We start from the raw sequence: 18,830 nt of genomic DNA, 5'->3' as shown, positions 1-18,830 counted from the left end.
TGGGGGACCGGTGCTGAGAGAGGTTGTGGGCATGGCCCGCTGGGGCTCTGCCCGACCCAGGGCTGAGAGATGCCACCTCCCAGCTCTGGGTCCCTGCAGGAAGTGTTGGCAAGCACAGGGCCGGTCCTCCAAAGGCCCAGGTGCAGGGAGCCCAGGCCAAGCAGCCTGTGGAAGAAGCCACTTGCCGTGCCACCCCCGGGAACAGGACTGCAGGCCCCGGCCCTTCCCACCTCCTCCTCCTCCTCCTCCTCCTCCCCCCCGCCCCGCCCCCACAGGGCACAGGGCTCAGAGACACCTCAGACTCTTGCTACCCAAAGTGCAAAGGGCATCAGTTGCTCCTCCAACCCCCCCACCACCGCCCAGCAGACCACGTTGTCCAGCCAGCCCCCGGGCCTCCCTGGGGTGCCCAGCACAAAAGTGCAGACACCCACCGGACCCTCAGTCTCAGTTTTCGGAGGTTTTTGCCACTCTAAGGACCCGCAGGCCAGCTGGGCCTTCGGGCAGGACAGAGAGCCCCGGAATCCGACGTGGAGAGCTGCGTGTACGTCCCCATCAGGAGGCGGTCCCCACCTCCGCGGCTCTCCCCTTGCGGGGAGCGGCAGCCCAGCCGGCAGCCGCAGGGCCTCAGGGAAGACACCAGGCTGGGCCCCCGCGGCACAGCGGGGGCGCGTCCCCCGCACTCACGCGACTTAGGGACGGCTGCTGGAGACTGCTGCGGCCACCCTGCTGCCGGGTTTCTGGAGGGCTTCCTGGAAGCAGCATCCACACCAAGCCCTTGGAAGGCCCAGGCGACGGAGGAGCCGGTCAGGCAGGGGCCGAGGACGGTGAGAGGCCGGGCGGGAAGGAGCGTGTCAGGCAGGGGCAGAGGACGGTGACCGGCCGGGCGGGGAGGAGCCGGTCAGGCGGGGGCCCAGGACAGTGACGGGCCTGGCCGGGGAGGAGTGCGTCAGGCAGGGGCAGAGGAGACGGGCTGGGTAAGGGTTAGGGTTACAGTTAGGGCACAATTCACAATCCCAAAGACGTGGAAGCGACCCGAGTGCCCATCCATCCAGGAGTGCATCAATAAAATGTGGCGCGTGGACACCACGGAGTGCCATTCGGCTGTGAGGAGCAGCGGTGAGAGGGCGCCTCTCGTGTTCTCCTGGCCAGAGCTGGAACCCGTTCCAGTAAACCAAGTATCCCAAGAATGGACACACGAGCACCACGTGAGCGCGCTCACCAGCAAATTGGTACGAACGGATGGACGCCTAAGTGGACAGAGAGGAATCACCTTCATCGGGTGGGTGTCGGGCGGGTGGGGGGAGGGGAGGGGCATACACATCCATTAGGCATGGGGTGGGTGCGCACCGACTGGGGGATGGGCGCACTTGAAGCTCTGACCCGAGGGGGGAGGCTTGGAGAGGGCAAGGCACCCGACCTTAACATTGGTACCCCCACAATACGCTGGAACAACATGAGAGGTATATGAATAAGAACACAGGGGGGGCCGGGCGCGGTGGCTCACGCCTGTAATCCTAGCTCTCTGGGAGGCCGAGGCGGGCGGATTGCTCCAGGTCAGGAGTTCGAAACCAGCCTGAGCAAGAGCGAGACCCCGTCTCTACTAAAAATAGAAAGAAATTAATTGGCCAACTAATATATATAGAAAAACACAGCCGGGCGTGGTGGTGCATGCCTGTAGTCCCAACTACTCGGGAGGCTGAGGCAGCAGGATTGCTTGAGCCCGGAGATTGAGGTTGCTGTGAGCTAGGCTGACGCCATGGCACTCACTCTAGCCTGGGCAGCAAAACGAGACTCTGTCTCAAAAAAAAAAAAAAAAAAAGAACACAGGGGGGAGGGCGGCACGGGCAACACATGTCACCTGAATACTTGTACTCCCATCATCTGCTTGAAAAGAGAGAGAAAAGAAAATGCAATCCTAGAGGTAAGAGACACTTTTTAAAAATAATGAATCCGAAGAGAAAAGTAAAAGGAGGCCTGTGGAGCAGGTCTGGGTGTGACTCCGGATCCCCCAACATCAGGTGCCACCACCAAAGTTTCCTGCGTGTAGCCCATAGAACCCCAAAATCAACGGGACAAGTTCTGGTCACATACTCCCTCAAAATGACATCCTGGCCTTCTTCTGGAACTCCCTCCCCTCTCAGACTCTCAAGGTTTCCTCCAGCGTGTCGGTTCCCACAGAGCAGACCTTTGGTCTGAGACCTGACAGTCCAGATGCCACGCATGCTGCCGCGTGGCGGCGGTGTCGAGGCTTGGGACAAGAGGAGGCCCCACGGTGCGGGCTGGGGCGCCAGGCACCGCGCGGGCGCTGAGGGTGGGGGTGACCCCCACCCCGGGCCGCCGCCGCGCTCCCAGAAAGGGGACAGAACAAGAGGCAAGAAAAAAAAAAAAAAAAGCAGCAGCCTGTGGCACCCGGTATTCCCAGGCGGTCTCCCATCCAAGTACTAACCAGGCCCGACCCTGCTTAGCTTCCGAGACCAGACGAGATCGGGGGCGTTCAGGGTGGTGTGGCCCTAGACGGCGGCGGAGGGCGCCCCTGCCCCGCTCGAGAAGCCGAGCCTCTCTGGGCTTCCCCGCCGCCGCCTCCCGCCCCAGGCCCCGCGCCGGGCCGGGCCGGGCTGGTTGAGTTCGCCGGCCGGGTCCCGCTGGCTCCCAGGGACGGGGGTGATGGGCGGGGCGGGGCGGGGCGGGGCGGGGTGGGGGGCTGTCTCTCTATACACACACACACACACTCACACTCACTCACACTCACACAAGATGCGCCTCCACGGCTGGACTCGCCAAGGTGGAGCCCTCCCAGCCCCCCTCGTCTCCTCGCCCGGCCTCCTTCACCTACCCGCTGCCCACCCCCAGCGCGTCGCTGCCGCTGACTGCGCAGGCGCGGGACGCTCGCCCTTTGACCCCAGCCAGGGGCCGCCCTCCCCCACAACCCCTTTCAGCTGCGCCCCCCCCCTCGCCCTGTGGGTGGGCTGCCGCCTATTCCCCCGGGCCAGGGCTGGGGCACAGCCAGTGTATGGGGCGTCTCTCTCTGGGGATGTGTCCCATGGGTGGGGTGGGGTGGCGTGGTTTGGGGGGCGCTGAAGAAATCAGTCCCCTCCATCTCCTACCTCTGGAAAACGCCCAAGCCCGTGGAGAACTGCCGGCACCGCTTCGTGGGGGCCGGGACCCTCCTCCGTGTCCTCCTGTGGCCCAGTCCAAGGGGCCTGGGCCTGGCCGGGGCTGCATTGGACCCCGACCACCCTGGCGTGTGGACTCGCTAAAAATCGGCCATTAGATATTGGATTCCAGCTTCCTGGAGGTCATTTCACTAATGAGTGCACCGGAAAGAGTTTCCTAATCCATCTGTGAGGGTGGCAACTGAAAGAGAATTTTAAAGCTGACAGAATAGGCGAGGGAAGGCATAGGAGATTTCCACACCCAGCAAGGAAGACTGTCCCGAAATGGAAGAAAGAAACGAGCAAACAGAGACACCGGTAGCCCGCCCGGAAAAGAGTCTGCCCCTGAGAGAAAGCACCCTGACCAGGTTCACCCGTGGGTGGGTGGCGAGCTAGCGGCATTCAGAAGAGCGAGGCCCGCAGTCTGTGCGGAAGACACCTGCGCTCGGGTGTGTGTGGCGGCGCGATTCCCAAGCAGCTCTAGACGTTAAACCCAGGAGAAGCCAGGGAGTTCCCAACGCCCCAGGTGTCCTCAGCCCACGACTGGCTGCTGTGGGAATGCGAAGCCCGGCTCCTTGTCTCAGAGCGGGGTTCCCAGGAGGATCAGGCTGAAGCTGGGACTTGGCCTCAAAGTGTCCCCTCGCATGGCCACCCCCTTCCCCTTCCTGCTCCTCTACTCCTGGTGCCCCTCCATCCAGGGGCCAGACCTTAAAGAGTCACCGCAAGAGAATCCTGGTCCCAAAGGAGCCTTCTGGGGGACCGGTGCTGAGAGAGGTTGTGGGCATGGCCCGCTGGGGCTCTGCCCGACCCAGGGCTGAGAGATGCCACCTCCCAGCTCTGGGTCCCTGCAGGAAGTGTTGGCAAGCACAGGGCCGGTCCTCCAAAGGCCCAGGTGCAGGGAGCCCAGGCCAAGCAGCCTGTGGAAGAAGCCACTTGCCGTGCCACCCCCGGGAACAGGACTGCAGGCCCCGGCCCTTCCCACCTCCTCCTCCTCCTCCTCCTCCTCCCCCCCGCCCCGCCCCCACAGGGCACAGGGCTCAGAGACACCTCAGACTCTTGCTACCCAAAGTGCAAAGGGCATCAGTTGCTCCTCCAACCCCCCCACCACCGCCCAGCAGACCACGTTGTCCAGCCAGCCCCCGGGCCTCCCTGGGGTGCCCAGCACAAAAGTGCAGACACCCACCGGACCCTCAGTCTCAGTTTTCGGAGGTTTTTGCCACTCTAAGGACCCGCAGGCCAGCTGGGCCTTCGGGCAGGACAGAGAGCCCCGGAATCCGACGTGGAGAGCTGCGTGTACGTCCCCATCAGGAGGCGGTCCCCACCTCCGCGGCTCTCCCCTTGCGGGGAGCGGCAGCCCAGCCGGCAGCCGCAGGGCCTCAGGGAAGACACCAGGCTGGGCCCCCGCGGCACAGCGGGGGCGCGTCCCCCGCACTCACGCGACTTAGGGACGGCTGCTGGAGACTGCTGCGGCCACCCTGCTGCCGGGTTTCTGGAGGGCTTCCTGGAAGCAGCATCCACACCAAGCCCTTGGAAGGCCCAGGCGACGGAGGAGCCGGTCAGGCAGGGGCCGAGGACGGTGAGAGGCCGGGCGGGAAGGAGCGTGTCAGGCAGGGGCAGAGGACGGTGACCGGCCGGGCGGGGAGGAGCCGGTCAGGCGGGGGCCCAGGACAGTGACGGGCCTGGCCGGGGAGGAGTGCGTCAGGCAGGGGCAGAGGAGACGGGCTGGGTAAGGGTTAGGGTTACAGTTAGGGCACAATTCACAATCCCAAAGACGTGGAAGCGACCCGAGTGCCCATCCATCCAGGAGTGCATCAATAAAATGTGGCGCGTGGACACCACGGAGTGCCATTCGGCTGTGAGGAGCAGCGGTGAGAGGGCGCCTCTCGTGTTCTCCTGGCCAGAGCTGGAACCCGTTCCAGTAAACCAAGTATCCCAAGAATGGACACACGAGCACCACGTGAGCGCGCTCACCAGCAAATTGGTACGAACGGATGGACGCCTAAGTGGACAGAGAGGAATCACCTTCATCGGGTGGGTGTCGGGCGGGTGGGGGGAGGGGAGGGGCATACACATCCATTAGGCATGGGGTGGGTGCGCACCGACTGGGGGATGGGCGCACTTGAAGCTCTGACCCGAGGGGGGAGGCTTGGAGAGGGCAAGGCACCCGACCTTAACATTGGTACCCCCACAATACGCTGGAACAACATGAGAGGTATATGAATAAGAACACAGGGGGGGCCGGGCGCGGTGGCTCACGCCTGTAATCCTAGCTCTCTGGGAGGCCGAGGCGGGCGGATTGCTCCAGGTCAGGAGTTCGAAACCAGCCTGAGCAAGAGCGAGACCCCGTCTCTACTAAAAATAGAAAGAAATTAATTGGCCAACTAATATATATAGAAAAACACAGCCGGGCGTGGTGGTGCATGCCTGTAGTCCCAACTACTCGGGAGGCTGAGGCAGCAGGATTGCTTGAGCCCGGAGATTGAGGTTGCTGTGAGCTAGGCTGACGCCATGGCACTCACTCTAGCCTGGGCAGCAAAACGAGACTCTGTCTCAAAAAAAAAAAAAAAAAAAGAACACAGGGGGGAGGGCGGCACGGGCAACACATGTCACCTGAATACTTGTACTCCCATCATCTGCTTGAAAAGAGAGAGAAAAGAAAATGCAATCCTAGAGGTAAGAGACACTTTTTAAAAATAATGAATCCGAAGAGAAAAGTAAAAGGAGGCCTGTGGAGCAGGTCTGGGTGTGACTCCGGATCCCCCAACATCAGGTGCCACCACCAAAGTTTCCTGCGTGTAGCCCATAGAACCCCAAAATCAACGGGACGAGTTCTGGTCACATACTCCCTCAAAATGACATCCTGGCCTTCTTCTGGAACTCCCTCCCCTCTCAGACTCTCAAGGTTTCCTCCAGCGTGTCGGTTCCCACAGAGCAGACCTTTGGTCTGAGACCTGACAGTCCAGATGCCACGCATGCTGCCGCGTGGCGGCGGTGTCGAGGCTTGGGACAAGAGGAGGCCCCACGGTGCGGGCTGGGGCGCCAGGCACCGCGCGGGCGCTGAGGGTGGGGGTGACCCCCACCCCGGGCCGCCGCCGCGCTCCCAGAAAGGGGACAGAACAAGAGGCAAGAAAAAAAAAAAAAAAAGCAGCAGCCTGTGGCACCCGGTATTCCCAGGCGGTCTCCCATCCAAGTACTAACCAGGCCCGACCCTGCTTAGCTTCCGAGACCAGACGAGATCGGGGGCGTTCAGGGTGGTGTGGCCCTAGACGGCGGCGGAGGGCGCCCCTGCCCCGCTCGAGAAGCCGAGCCTCTCTGGGCTTCCCCGCCGCCGCCTCCCGCCCCAGGCCCCGCGCCGGGCCGGGCCGGGCTGGTTGAGTTCGCCGGCCGGGTCCCGCTGGCTCCCAGGGACGGGGGTGATGGGCGGGGCGGGGCGGGGCGGGGCGGGGTGGGGGGCTGTCTCTCTATACACACACACACACACTCACACTCACTCACACTCACACAAGATGCGCCTCCACGGCTGGACTCGCCAAGGTGGAGCCCTCCCAGCCCCCCTCGTCTCCTCGCCCGGCCTCCTTCACCTACCCGCTGCCCACCCCCAGCGCGTCGCTGCCGCTGACTGCGCAGGCGCGGGACGCTCGCCCTTTGACCCCAGCCAGGGGCCGCCCTCCCCCACAACCCCTTTCAGCTGCGCCCCTCCCCTCGCCCTGTGGGTGGGCTGCCGCCTATTCCCCCGGGCCAGGGCTGGGGCACAGCCAGTGTATGGGGCGTCTCTCTCTGGGGATGTGTCCCATGGGTGGGGTGGGGTGGCGTGGTTTGGGGGGCGCTGAAGAAATCAGTCCCCTCCATCTCCTACCTCTGGAAAACGCCCAAGCCCGTGGAGAACTGCCGGCACCGCTTCGTGGGGGCCGGGACCCTCCTCCGTGTCCTCCTGTGGCCCAGTCCAAGGGGCCTGGGCCTGGCCGGGGCTGCATTGGACCCCGACCACCCTGGCGTGTGGACTCGCTAAAAATCGGCCATTAGATATTGGATTCCAGCTTCCTGGAGGTCATTTCACTAATGAGTGCACCGGAAAGAGTTTCCTAATCCATCTGTGAGGGTGGCAACTGAAAGAGAATTTTAAAGCTGACAGAATAGGCGAGGGAAGGCATAGGAGATTTCCACACCCAGCAAGGAAGACTGTCCCGAAATGGAAGAAAGAAACGAGCAAACAGAGACACCGGTAGCCCGCCCGGAAAAGAGTCTGCCCCTGAGAGAAAGCACCCTGACCAGGTTCACCCGTGGGTGGGTGGCGAGCTAGCGGCATTCAGAAGAGCGAGGCCCGCAGTCTGTGCGGAAGACACCTGCGCTCGGGTGTGTGTGGCGGCGCGATTCCCAAGCAGCTCTAGACGTTAAACCCAGGAGAAGCCAGGGAGTTCCCAACGCCCCAGGTGTCCTCAGCCCACGACTGGCTGCTGTGGGAATGCGAAGCCCGGCTCCTTGTCTCAGAGCGGGGTTCCCAGGAGGATCAGGCTGAAGCTGGGACTTGGCCTCAAAGTGTCCCCTCGCATGGCCACCCCCTTCCCCTTCCTGCTCCTCTACTCCTGGTGCCCCTCCATCCAGGGGCCAGACCTTAAAGAGTCACCGCAAGAGAATCCTGGTCCCAAAGGAGCCTTCTGGGGGACCGGTGCTGAGAGAGGTTGTGGGCATGGCCCGCTGGGGCTCTGCCCGACCCAGGGCTGAGAGATGCCACCTCCCAGCTCTGGGTCCCTGCAGGAAGTGTTGGCAAGCACAGGGCCGGTCCTCCAAAGGCCCAGGTGCAGGGAGCCCAGGCCAAGCAGCCTGTGGAAGAAGCCACTTGCCGTGCCACCCCCGGGAACAGGACTGCAGGCCCCGGCCCTTCCCACCTCCTCCTCCTCCTCCTCCTCCTCCCCCCCGCCCCGCCCCCACAGGGCACAGGGCTCAGAGACACCTCAGACTCTTGCTACCCAAAGTGCAAAGGGCATCAGTTGCTCCTCCAACCCCCCCACCACCGCCCAGCAGACCACGTTGTCCAGCCAGCCCCCGGGCCTCCCTGGGGTGCCCAGCACAAAAGTGCAGACACCCACCGGACCCTCAGTCTCAGTTTTCGGAGGTTTTTGCCACTCTAAGGACCCGCAGGCCAGCTGGGCCTTCGGGCAGGACAGAGAGCCCCGGAATCCGACGTGGAGAGCTGCGTGTACGTCCCCATCAGGAGGCGGTCCCCACCTCCGCGGCTCTCCCCTTGCGGGGAGCGGCAGCCCAGCCGGCAGCCGCAGGGCCTCAGGGAAGACACCAGGCTGGGCCCCCGCGGCACAGCGGGGGCGCGTCCCCCGCACTCACGCGACTTAGGGACGGCTGCTGGAGACTGCTGCGGCCACCCTGCTGCCGGGTTTCTGGAGGGCTTCCTGGAAGCAGCATCCACACCAAGCCCTTGGAAGGCCCAGGCGACGGAGGAGCCGGTCAGGCAGGGGCCGAGGACGGTGAGAGGCCGGGCGGGAAGGAGCGTGTCAGGCAGGGGCAGAGGACGGTGACCGGCCGGGCGGGGAGGAGCCGGTCAGGCGGGGGCCCAGGACAGTGACGGGCCTGGCCGGGGAGGAGTGCGTCAGGCAGGGGCAGAGGAGACGGGCTGGGTAAGGGTTAGGGTTACAGTTAGGGCACAATTCACAATCCCAAAGACGTGGAAGCGACCCGAGTGCCCATCCATCCAGGAGTGCATCAATAAAATGTGGCGCGTGGACACCACGGAGTGCCATTCGGCTGTGAGGAGCAGCGGTGAGAGGGCGCCTCTCGTGTTCTCCTGGCCAGAGCTGGAACCCGTTCCAGTAAACCAAGTATCCCAAGAATGGACACACGAGCACCACGTGAGCGCGCTCACCAGCAAATTGGTACGAACGGATGGACGCCTAAGTGGACAGAGAGGAATCACCTTCATCGGGTGGGTGTCGGGCGGGTGGGGGGAGGGGAGGGGCATACACATCCATTAGGCATGGGGTGGGTGCGCACCGACTGGGGGATGGGCGCACTTGAAGCTCTGACCCGAGGGGGGAGGCTTGGAGAGGGCAAGGCACCCGACCTTAACATTGGTACCCCCACAATACGCTGCAACAACATGAGAGGTATATGAATAAGAACACAGGGGGGGCCGGGCGCGGTGGCTCACGCCTGTAATCCTAGCTCTCTGGGAGGCCGAGGCGGGCGGATTGCTCCAGGTCAGGAGTTCGAAACCAGCCTGAGCAAGAGCGAGACCCCGTCTCTACTAAAAATAGAAAGAAATTAATTGGCCAACTAATATATATAGAAAAACACAGCCGGGCGTGGTGGTGCATGCCTGTAGTCCCAACTACTCGGGAGGCTGAGGCAGCAGGATTGCTTGAGCCCGGAGATTGAGGTTGCTGTGAGCTAGGCTGACGCCATGGCACTCACTCTAGCCTGGGCAGCAAAACGAGACTCTGTCTCAAAAAAAAAAAAAAAAAAAGAACACAGGGGGGAGGGCGGCACGGGCAACACATGTCACCTGAATACTTGTACTCCCATCATCTGCTTGAAAAGAGAGAGAAAAGAAAATGCAATCCTAGAGGTAAGAGACACTTTTTAAAAATAATGAATCCGAAGAGAAAAGTAAAAGGAGGCCTGTGGAGCAGGTCTGGGTGTGACTCCGGATCCCCCAACATCAGGTGCCACCACCAAAGTTTCCTGCGTGTAGCCCATAGAACCCCAAAATCAACGGGACGAGTTCTGGTCACATACTCCCTCAAAATGACATCCTGGCCTTCTTCTGGAACTCCCTCCCCTCTCAGACTCTCAAGGTTTCCTCCAGCGTGTCGGTTCCCACAGAGCAGACCTTTGGTCTGAGACCTGACAGTCCAGATGCCACGCATGCTGCCGCGTGGCGGCGGTGTCGAGGCTTGGGACAAGAGGAGGCCCCACGGTGCGGGCTGGGGCGCCAGGCACCGCGCGGGCGCTGAGGGTGGGGGTGACCCCCACCCCGGGCCGCCGCCGCGCTCCCAGAAAGGGGACAGAACAAGAGGCAAGAAAAAAAAAAAAAAAAAGCAGCAGCCTGTGGCACCCGGTATTCCCAGGCGGTCTCCCATCCAAGTACTAACCAGGCCCGACCCTGCTTAGCTTCCGAGACCAGACGAGATCGGGGGCGTTCAGGGTGGTGTGGCCCTAGACGGCGGCGGAGGGCGCCCCTGCCCCGCTCGAGAAGCCGAGCCTCTCTGGGCTTCCCCGCCGCCGCCTCCCGCCCCAGGCCCCGCGCCGGGCCGGGCCGGGCTGGTTGAGTTCGCCGGCCGGGTCCCGCTGGCTCCCAGGGACGGGGGTGATGGGCGGGGCGGGGCGGGGCGGGGCGGGGTGGGGGGCTGTCTCTCTATACACACACACACACACTCACACTCACTCACACTCACACAAGATGCGCCTCCACGGCTGGACTCGCCAAGGTGGAGCCCTCCCAGCCCCCCTCGTCTCCTCGCCCGGCCTCCTTCACCTACCCGCTGCCCACCCCCAGCGCGTCGCTGCCGCTGACTGCGCAGGCGCGGGACGCTCGCCCTTTGACCCCAGCCAGGGGCCGCCCTCCCCCACAACCCCTTTCAGCTGCGCCCCCCCCCTCGCCCTGTGGGTGGGCTGCCGCCTATTCCCCCGGGCCAGGGCTGGGGCACAGCCAGTGTATGGGGCGTCTCTCTCTGGGGATGTGTCCCATGGGTGGGGTGGGGTGGCGTGGTTTGGGGGGCGCTGAAGAAATCAGTCCCCTCCATCTCCTACCTCTGGAAAACGCCCAAGCCCGTGGAGAACTGCCGGCACCGCTTCGTGGGGGCCGGGACCCTCCTCCGTGTCCTCCTGTGGCCCAGTCCAAGGGGCCTGGGCCTGGCCGGGGCTGCATTGGACCCCGACCACCCTGGCGTGTGGACTCGCTAAAAATCGGCCATTAGATATTGGATTCCAGCTTCCTGGAGGTCATTTCACTAATGAGTGCACCGGAAAGAGTTTCCTAATCCATCTGTGAGGGTGGCAACTGAAAGAGAATTTTAAAGCTGACAGAATAGGCGAGGGAAGGCATAGGAGATTTCCACACCCAGCAAGGAAGACTGTCCCGAAATGGAAGAAAGAAACGAGCAAACAGAGACACCGGTAGCCCGCCCGGAAAAGAGTCTGCCCCTGAGAGAAAGCACCCTGACCAGGTTCACCCGTGGGTGGGTGGCGAGCTAGCGGCATTCAGAAGAGCGAGGCCCGCAGTCTGTGCGGAAGACACCTGCGCTCGGGTGTGTGTGGCGGCGCGATTCCCAAGCAGCTCTAGACGTTAAACCCAGGAGAAGCCAGGGAGTTCCCAACGCCCCAGGTGTCCTCAGCCCACGACTGGCTGCTGTGGGAATGCGAAGCCCGGCTCCTTGTCTCAGAGCGGGGTTCCCAGGAGGATCAGGCTGAAGCTGGGACTTGGCCTCAAAGTGTCCCCTCGCATGGCCACCCCCTTCCCCTTCCTGCTCCTCTACTCCTGGTGCCCCTCCATCCAGGGGCCAGACCTTAAAGAGTCACCGCAAGAGAATCCTGGTCCCAAAGGAGCCTTCTGGGGGACCGGTGCTGAGAGAGGTTGTGGGCATGGCCCGCTGGGGCTCTGCCCGACCCAGGGCTGAGAGATGCCACCTCCCAGCTCTGGGTCCCTGCAGGAAGTGTTGGCAAGCACAGGGCCGGTCCTCCAAAGGCCCAGGTGCAGGGAGCCCAGGCCAAGCAGCCTGTGGAAGAAGCCACTTGCCGTGCCACCCCGGGAACAGGACTGCAGGCCCCGGCCCTTCCCACCTCCTCCTCCTCCTCCTCCTCCTCCCCCCCGCCCCGCCCCCACAGGGCACAGGGCTCAGAGACACCTCAGACTCTTGCTACCCAAAGTGCAAAGGGCATCAGTTGCTCCTCCAACCCCCCCACCACCGCCCAGCAGACCACGTTGTCCAGCCAGCCCCCGGGCCTCCCTGGGGTGCCCAGCACAAAAGTGCAGACACCCACCGGACCCTCAGTCTCAGTTTTCGGAGGTTTTTGCCACTCTAAGGACCCGCAGGCCAGCTGGGCCTTCGGGCAGGACAGAGAGCCCCGGAATCCGACGTGGAGAGCTGCGTGTACGTCCCCATCAGGAGGCGGTCCCCACCTCCGCGGCTCTCCCCTTGCGGGGAGCGGCAGCCCAGCCGGCAGCCGCAGGGCCTCAGGGAAGACACCAGGCTGGGCCCCCGCGGCACAGCGGGGGCGCGTCCCCCGCACTCACGCGACTTAGGGACGGCTGCTGGAGACTGCTGCGGCCACCCTGCTGCCGGGTTTCTGGAGGGCTTCCTGGAAGCAGCATCCACACCAAGCCCTTGGAAGGCCCAGGCGACGGAGGAGCCGGTCAGGCAGGGGCCGAGGACGGTGAGAGGCCGGGCGGGAAGGAGCGTGTCAGGCAGGGGCAGAGGACGGTGACCGGCCGGGCGGGGAGGAGCCGGTCAGGCGGGGGCCCAGGACAGTGACGGGCCTGGCCGGGGAGGAGTGCGTCAGGCAGGGGCAGAGGAGACGGGCTGGGTAAGGGTTAGGGTTACAGTTAGGGCACAATTCACAATCCCAAAGACGTGGAAGCGACCCGAGTGCCCATCCATCCAGGAGTGCATCAATAAAATGTGGCGCGTGGACACCACGGAGTGCCATTCGGCTGTGAGGAGCAGCGGTGAGAGGGCGCCTCTCGTGTTCTCCTGGCCAGAGCTGGAACCCGTTCCAGTAAACCAAGTATCCCAAGAATGGACACACGAGCACCACGTGAGCGCGCTCACCAGCAAATTGGTACGAACGGATGGACGCCTAAGTGGACAGAGAGGAATCACCTTCATCGGGTGGGTGTCGGGCGGGTGGGGGGAGGGGAGGGGCATACACATCCATTAGGCATGGGGTGGGTGCGCACCGACTGGGGGATGGGCGCACTTGAAGCTCTGACCCGAGGGGGGAGGCTTGGAGAGGGCAAGGCACCCGACCTTAACATTGGTACCCCCACAATACGCTGGAACAACATGAGAGGTATATGAATAAGAACACAGGGGGGGCCGGGCGCGGTGGCTCACGCCTGTAATCCTAGCTCTCTGGGAGGCCGAGGCGGGCGGATTGCTCCAGGTCAGGAGTTCGAAACCAGCCTGAGCAAGAGCGAGACCCCGTCTCTACTAAAAATAGAAAGAAATTAATTGGCCAACTAATATATATAGAAAAACACAGCCGGGCGTGGTGGTGCATGCCTGTAGTCCCAACTACTCGGGAGGCTGAGGCAGCAGGATTGCTTGAGCCCGGAGATTGAGGTTGCTGTGAGCTAGGCTGACGCCATGGCACTCACTCTAGCCTGGGCAGCAAAACGAGACTCTGTCTCAAAAAAAAAAAAAAAAAGAACACAGGGGGGAGGGCGGCACGGGCAACACATGTCACCTGAATACTTGTACTCCCATCATCTGCTTGAAAAGAGAGAGAAAAGAAAATGCAATCCTAGAGGTAAGAGACACTTTTTAAAAATAATGAATCCGAAGAGAAAAGTAAAAGGAGGCCTGTGGAGCAGGTCTGGGTGTGACTCCGGATCCCCCAACATCAGGTGCCACCACCAAAGTTTCCTGCGTGTAGCCCATAGAACCCCAAAATCAACGGGACGAGTTCTGGTCACATACTCCCTCAAAATGACATCCTGGCCTTCTTCTGGAACTCCCTCCCCTCTCAGACTCTCAAGGTTTCCTCCAGCGTGTCGGTTCCCACAGAGCAGACCTTTGGTCTGAGACCTGACAGTCCAGATGCCACGCATGCTGCCGCGTGGCGGCGGTGTCGAGGCTTGGGACAAGAGGAGGCCCCACGGTGCGGGCTGGGGCGCCAGGCACCGCGCGGGCGCTGAGGGTGGGGGTGACCCCCACCCCGGGCCGCCGCCGCGCTCCCAGAAAGGGGACAGAACAAGAGGCAAGAAAAAAAAAAAAAAAAAGCAGCAGCCTGTGGCACCCGGTATTCCCAGGCGGTCTCCCATCCAAGTACTAACCAGGCCCGACCCTGCTTAGCTTCCGAGACCAGACGAGATCGGGGGCGTTCAGGGTGGTGTGGCCCTAGACGGCGGCGGAGGGCGCCCCTGCCCCGCTCGAGAAGCCGAGCCTCTCTGGGCTTCCCCGGCGCCGCCTCCCGCCCCAGGCCCCGCGCCGGGCCGGGCCGGGCTGGTTGAGTTCGCCGGCCGGGTCCCGCTGGCTCCCAGGGACGGGGGTGATGGGCGGGGCGGGGCGGGGCGGGGCGGGGTGGGGGGCTGTCTCTCTATACACACACACACACACTCACACTCACTCACACTCACACAAGATGCGCCTCCACGGCTGGACTCGCCAAGGTGGAGCCCTCCCAGCCCCCCTCGTCTCCTCGCCCGGCCTCCTTCACCTACCCGCTGCCCACCCCCAGCGCGTCGCTGCCGCTGACTGCGCAGGCGCGGGACGCTCGCCCTTTGACCCCAGCCAGGGGCCGCCCTCCCCCACAACCCCTTTCAGCTGCGCCCCCCCCCTCGCCCTGTGGGTGGGCTGCCGCCTATTCCCCCGGGCCAGGGCTGGGGCACAGCCAGTGTATGGGGCGTCTCTCTCTGGGGATGTGTCCCATGGGTGGGGTGGGGTGGCGTGGTTTGGGGGGCGCTGAAGAAATCAGTCCCCTCCATCTCCTACCTCTGGAAAACGCCCAAGCCCGTGGAGAACTGCCGGCACCGCTTCGTGGGGGCCGGGACCCTCCTCCGTGTCCTCCTGTGGCCCAGTCCAAGGGGCCTGGGCCTGGCCGGGGCTGCATTGGACCCCGACCACCCTGGCGTGTGGACTCGCTAAAAATCGGCCATTAGATATTGGATTCCAGCTTCCTGGAGGTCATTTCACTAATGAGTGCACCGGAAAGAGTTTCCTAATCCATCTGTGAGGGTGGCAACTGAAAGAGAATTTTAAAGCTGACAGAATAGGCGAGGGAAGGCATAGGAGATTTCCACACCCAGCAAGGAAGACTGTCCCGAAATGGAAGAAAGAAACGAGCAAACAGAGACACCGGTAGCCCGCCCGGAAAAGAGTCTGCCCCTGAGAGAAAGCACCCTGACCAGGTTCACCCGTGGGTGGGTGGCGAGCTAGCGGCATTCAGAAGAGCGAGGCCCGCAGTCTGTGCGGAAGACACCTGCGCTCGGGTGTGTGTGGCGGCGCGATTCCCAAGCAGCTCTAGACGTTAAACCCAGGAGAAGCCAGGGAGTTCCCAACGCCCCAGGTGTCCTCAGCCCACGACTGGCTGCTGTGGGAATGCGAAGCCCGGCTCCTTGTCTCAGAGCGGGGTTCCCAGGAGGATCAGGCTGAAGCTGGGACTTGGCCTCAAAGTGTCCCCTCGCATGGCCACCCCCTTCCCCTTCCTGCTCCTCTACTCCTGGTGCCCCTCCATCCAGGGGCCAGACCTTAAAGAGTCACCGCAAGAGAATCCTGGTCCCAAAGGAGCCTTCTGGGGGACCGGTGCTGAGAGAGGTTGTGGGCATGGCCCGCTGGGGCTCTGCCCGACCCAGGGCTGAGAGATGCCACCTCCCAGCTCTGGGTCCCTGCAGGAAGTGTTGGCAAGCACAGGGCCGGTCCTCCAAAGGCCCAGGTGCAGGGAGCCCAGGCCAAGCAGCCTGTGGAAGAAGCCACTTGCCGTGCCACCCCGGGAACAGGACTGCAGGCCCCGGCCCTTCCCACCTCCTCCTCCTCCTCCTCCTCCTCCCCCCCGCCCCGCCCCCACAGGGCACAGGGCTCAGAGACACCTCAGACTCTTGCTACCCAAAGTGCAAAGGGCATCAGTTGCTCCTCCAACCCCCCCACCACCGCCCAGCAGACCACGTTGTCCAGCCAGCCCCCGGGCCTCCCTGGGGTGCCCAGCACAAAAGTGCAGACACCCACCGGACCCTCAGTCTCAGTTTTCGGAGGTTTTTGCCACTCTAAGGACCCGCAGGCCAGCTGGGCCTTCGGGCAGGACAGAGAGCCCCGGAATCCGACGTGGAGAGCTGCGTGTACGTCCCCATCAGGAGGCGGTCCCCACCTCCGCGGCTCTCCCCTTGCGGGGAGCGGCAGCCCAGCCGGCAGCCGCAGGGCCTCAGGGAAGACACCAGGCTGGGCCCCCGCGGCACAGCGGGGGCGCGTCCCCCGCACTCACGCGACTTAGGGACGGCTGCTGGAGACTGCTGCGGCCACCCTGCTGCCGGGTTTCTGGAGGGCTTCCTGGAAGCAGCATCCACACCAAGCCCTTGGAAGGCCCAGGCGACGGAGGAGCCGGTCAGGCAGGGGCCGAGGACGGTGAGAGGCCGGGCGGGAAGGAGCGTGTCAGGCAGGGGCAGAGGACGGTGACCGGCCGGGCGGGGAGGAGCCGGTCAGGCGGGGGCCCAGGACAGTGACGGGCCTGGCCGGGGAGGAGTGCGTCAGGCAGGGGCAGAGGAGACGGGCTGGGTAAGGGTTAGGGTTACAGTTAGGGCACAATTCACAATCCCAAAGACGTGGAAGCGACCCGAGTGCCCATCCATCCAGGAGTGCATCAATAAAATGTGGCGCGTGGACACCACGGAGTGCCATTCGGCTGTGAGGAGCAGCGGTGAGAGGGCGCCTCTCGTGTTCTCCTGGCCAGAGCTGGAACCCGTTCCAGTAAACCAAGTATCCCAAGAATGGACACACGAGCACCACGTGAGCGCGCTCACCAGCAAATTGGTACGAACGGATGGACGCCTAAGTGGACAGAGAGGAATCACCTTCATCGGGTGGGTGTCGGGCGGGTGGGGGGAGGGGAGGGGCATACACATCCTTAGGCATGGGGTGGGTGCGCACCGACTGGGGGATGGGCGCACTTGAAGCTCTGACCCGAGGGGGGAGGCTTGGAGAGGGCAAGGCACCCGACCTTAACATTGGTACCCCCACAATACGCTGGAACAACATGAGAGGTATATGAATAAGAACACAGGGGGGGCCGGGCGCGGTGGCTCACGCCTGTAATCCTAGCTCTCTGGGAGGCCGAGGCGGGCGGATTGCTCCAGGTCAGGAGTTCGAAACCAGCCTGAGCAAGAGCGAGACCCCGTCTCTACTAAAAATAGAAAGAAATTAATTGGCCAACTAATATATATAGAAAAACACAGCCGGGCGTGGTGGTGCATGCCTGTAGTCCCAACTACTCGGGAGGCTGAGGCAGCAGGATTGCTTGAGCCCGGAGATTGAGGTTGCTGTGAGCTAGGCTGACGCCATGGCACTCACTCTAGCCTGGGCAGCAAAACGAGACTCTGTCTCAAAAAAAAAAAAAAAAAAAGAACACAGGGGGGAGGGCGGCACGGGCAACACATGTCACCTGAATACTTGTACTCCCATCATCTGCTTGAAAAGAGAGAGAAAAGAAAATGCAATCCTAGAGGTAAGAGACACTTTTTAAAAATAATGAATCCGAAGAGAAAAGTAAAAGGAGGCCTGTGGAGCAGGTCTGGGTGTGACTCCGGATCCCCCAACATCAGGTGCCACCACCAAAGTTTCCTGCGTGTAGCCCATAGAACCCCAAAATCAACGGGACGAGTTCTGGTCACATACTCCCTCAAAATGACATCCTGGCCTTCTTCTGGAACTCCCTCCCCTCTCAGACTCTCAAGGTTTCCTCCAGCGTGTCGGTTCCCACAGAGCAGACCTTTGGTCTGAGACCTGACAGTCCAGATGCCACGCATGCTGCCGCGTGGCGGCGGTGTCGAGGCTTGGGACAAGAGGAGGCCCCACGGTGCGGGCTGGGGCGCCAGGCACCGCGCGGGCGCTGAGGGTGGGGGTGACCCCCACCCCGGGCCGCCGCCGCGCTCCCAGAAAGGGGACAGAACAAGAGGCAAGAAAAAAAAAAAAAAAAAGCAGCAGCCTGTGGCACCCGGTATTCCCAGGCGGTCTCCCATCCAAGTACTAACCAGGCCCGACCCTGCTTAGCTTCCGAGACCAGACGAGATCGGGGGCGTTCAGGGTGGTGTGGCCCTAGACGGCGGCGGAGGGCGCCCCTGCCCCGCTCGAGAAGCCGAGCCTCTCTGGGCTTCCCCGCCGCCGCCTCCCGCCCCAGGCCCCGCGCCGGGCCGGGCCGGGCTGGTTGAGTTCGCCGGCCGGGTCCCGCTGGCTCCCAGGGACGGGGGTGATGGGCGGGGCGGGGCGGGGCGGGGCGGGGTGGGGGGCTGTCTCTCTATACACACACACACACACTCACACTCACTCACACTCACACAAGATGCGCCTCCACGGCTGGACTCGCCAAGGTGGAGCCCTCCCAGCCCCCCTCGTCTCCTCGCCCGGCCTCCTTCACCTACCCGCTGCCCACCCCCAGCGCGTCGCTGCCGCTGACTGCGCAGGCGCGGGACGCTCGCCCTTTGACCCCAGCCAGGGGCCGCCCTCCCCCACAACCCCTTTCAGCTGCGCCCCCCCCTCGCCCTGTGGGTGGGCTGCCGCCTATTCCCCCGGGCCAGGGCTGGGGCACAGCCAGTGTATGGGGCGTCTCTCTCTGGGGATGTGTCCCATGGGTGGGGTGGGGTGGCGTGGTTTGGGGGGCGCTGAAGAAATCAGTCCCCTCCATCTCCTACCTCTGGAAAACGCCCAAGCCCGTGGAGAACTGCCGGCACCGCTTCGTGGGGGCCGGGACCCTCCTCCGTGTCCTCCTGTGGCCCAGTCCAAGGGGCCTGGGCCTGGCCGGGGC

At 63.3% G+C, this 18,830-nt stretch overlaps 5 non-coding genes across 5 annotated transcripts; all 5 read right to left on the bottom strand.

The window, feature by feature from the left end:
- Window positions 1-2,397: 2,397 nt before the first annotated feature.
- Window positions 2,398-2,516, bottom strand: LOC142867107 (5S ribosomal RNA). Its single transcript, XR_012916838.1, has one exon. It is a non-coding gene; the product is annotated as a 5S ribosomal RNA (ribosomal RNA).
- Window positions 2,517-6,301: 3,785 nt separating this feature from the next.
- On the bottom strand, window positions 6,302-6,420 carry LOC142867106 (5S ribosomal RNA). Its single transcript, XR_012916837.1, has one exon. It is a non-coding gene; the product is annotated as a 5S ribosomal RNA (ribosomal RNA).
- A 3,786-nt stretch (window positions 6,421-10,206) lies between these two features.
- Window positions 10,207-10,325, bottom strand: LOC142867105 (5S ribosomal RNA). Its single transcript, XR_012916836.1, has one exon. It is a non-coding gene; the product is annotated as a 5S ribosomal RNA (ribosomal RNA).
- A 3,783-nt stretch (window positions 10,326-14,108) lies between these two features.
- On the bottom strand, window positions 14,109-14,227 carry LOC142867104 (5S ribosomal RNA). Its single transcript, XR_012916835.1, has one exon. It is a non-coding gene; the product is annotated as a 5S ribosomal RNA (ribosomal RNA).
- A 3,784-nt stretch (window positions 14,228-18,011) lies between these two features.
- On the bottom strand, window positions 18,012-18,130 carry LOC142867103 (5S ribosomal RNA). Its single transcript, XR_012916834.1, has one exon. It is a non-coding gene; the product is annotated as a 5S ribosomal RNA (ribosomal RNA).
- Between the last annotated feature and the right edge of the window lie 700 nt (window positions 18,131-18,830).

Source organism: Microcebus murinus, unplaced genomic scaffold, assembly GCF_040939455.1.
Source record: "Microcebus murinus isolate Inina unplaced genomic scaffold, M.murinus_Inina_mat1.0 scaf013_hap2_Mmur4.0, whole genome shotgun sequence".
NCBI classification, from domain to species: Eukaryota; Metazoa; Chordata; class Mammalia; order Primates; family Cheirogaleidae; genus Microcebus; species Microcebus murinus.
This window is presented reverse-complemented; position numbering and strand designations above follow the sequence as displayed.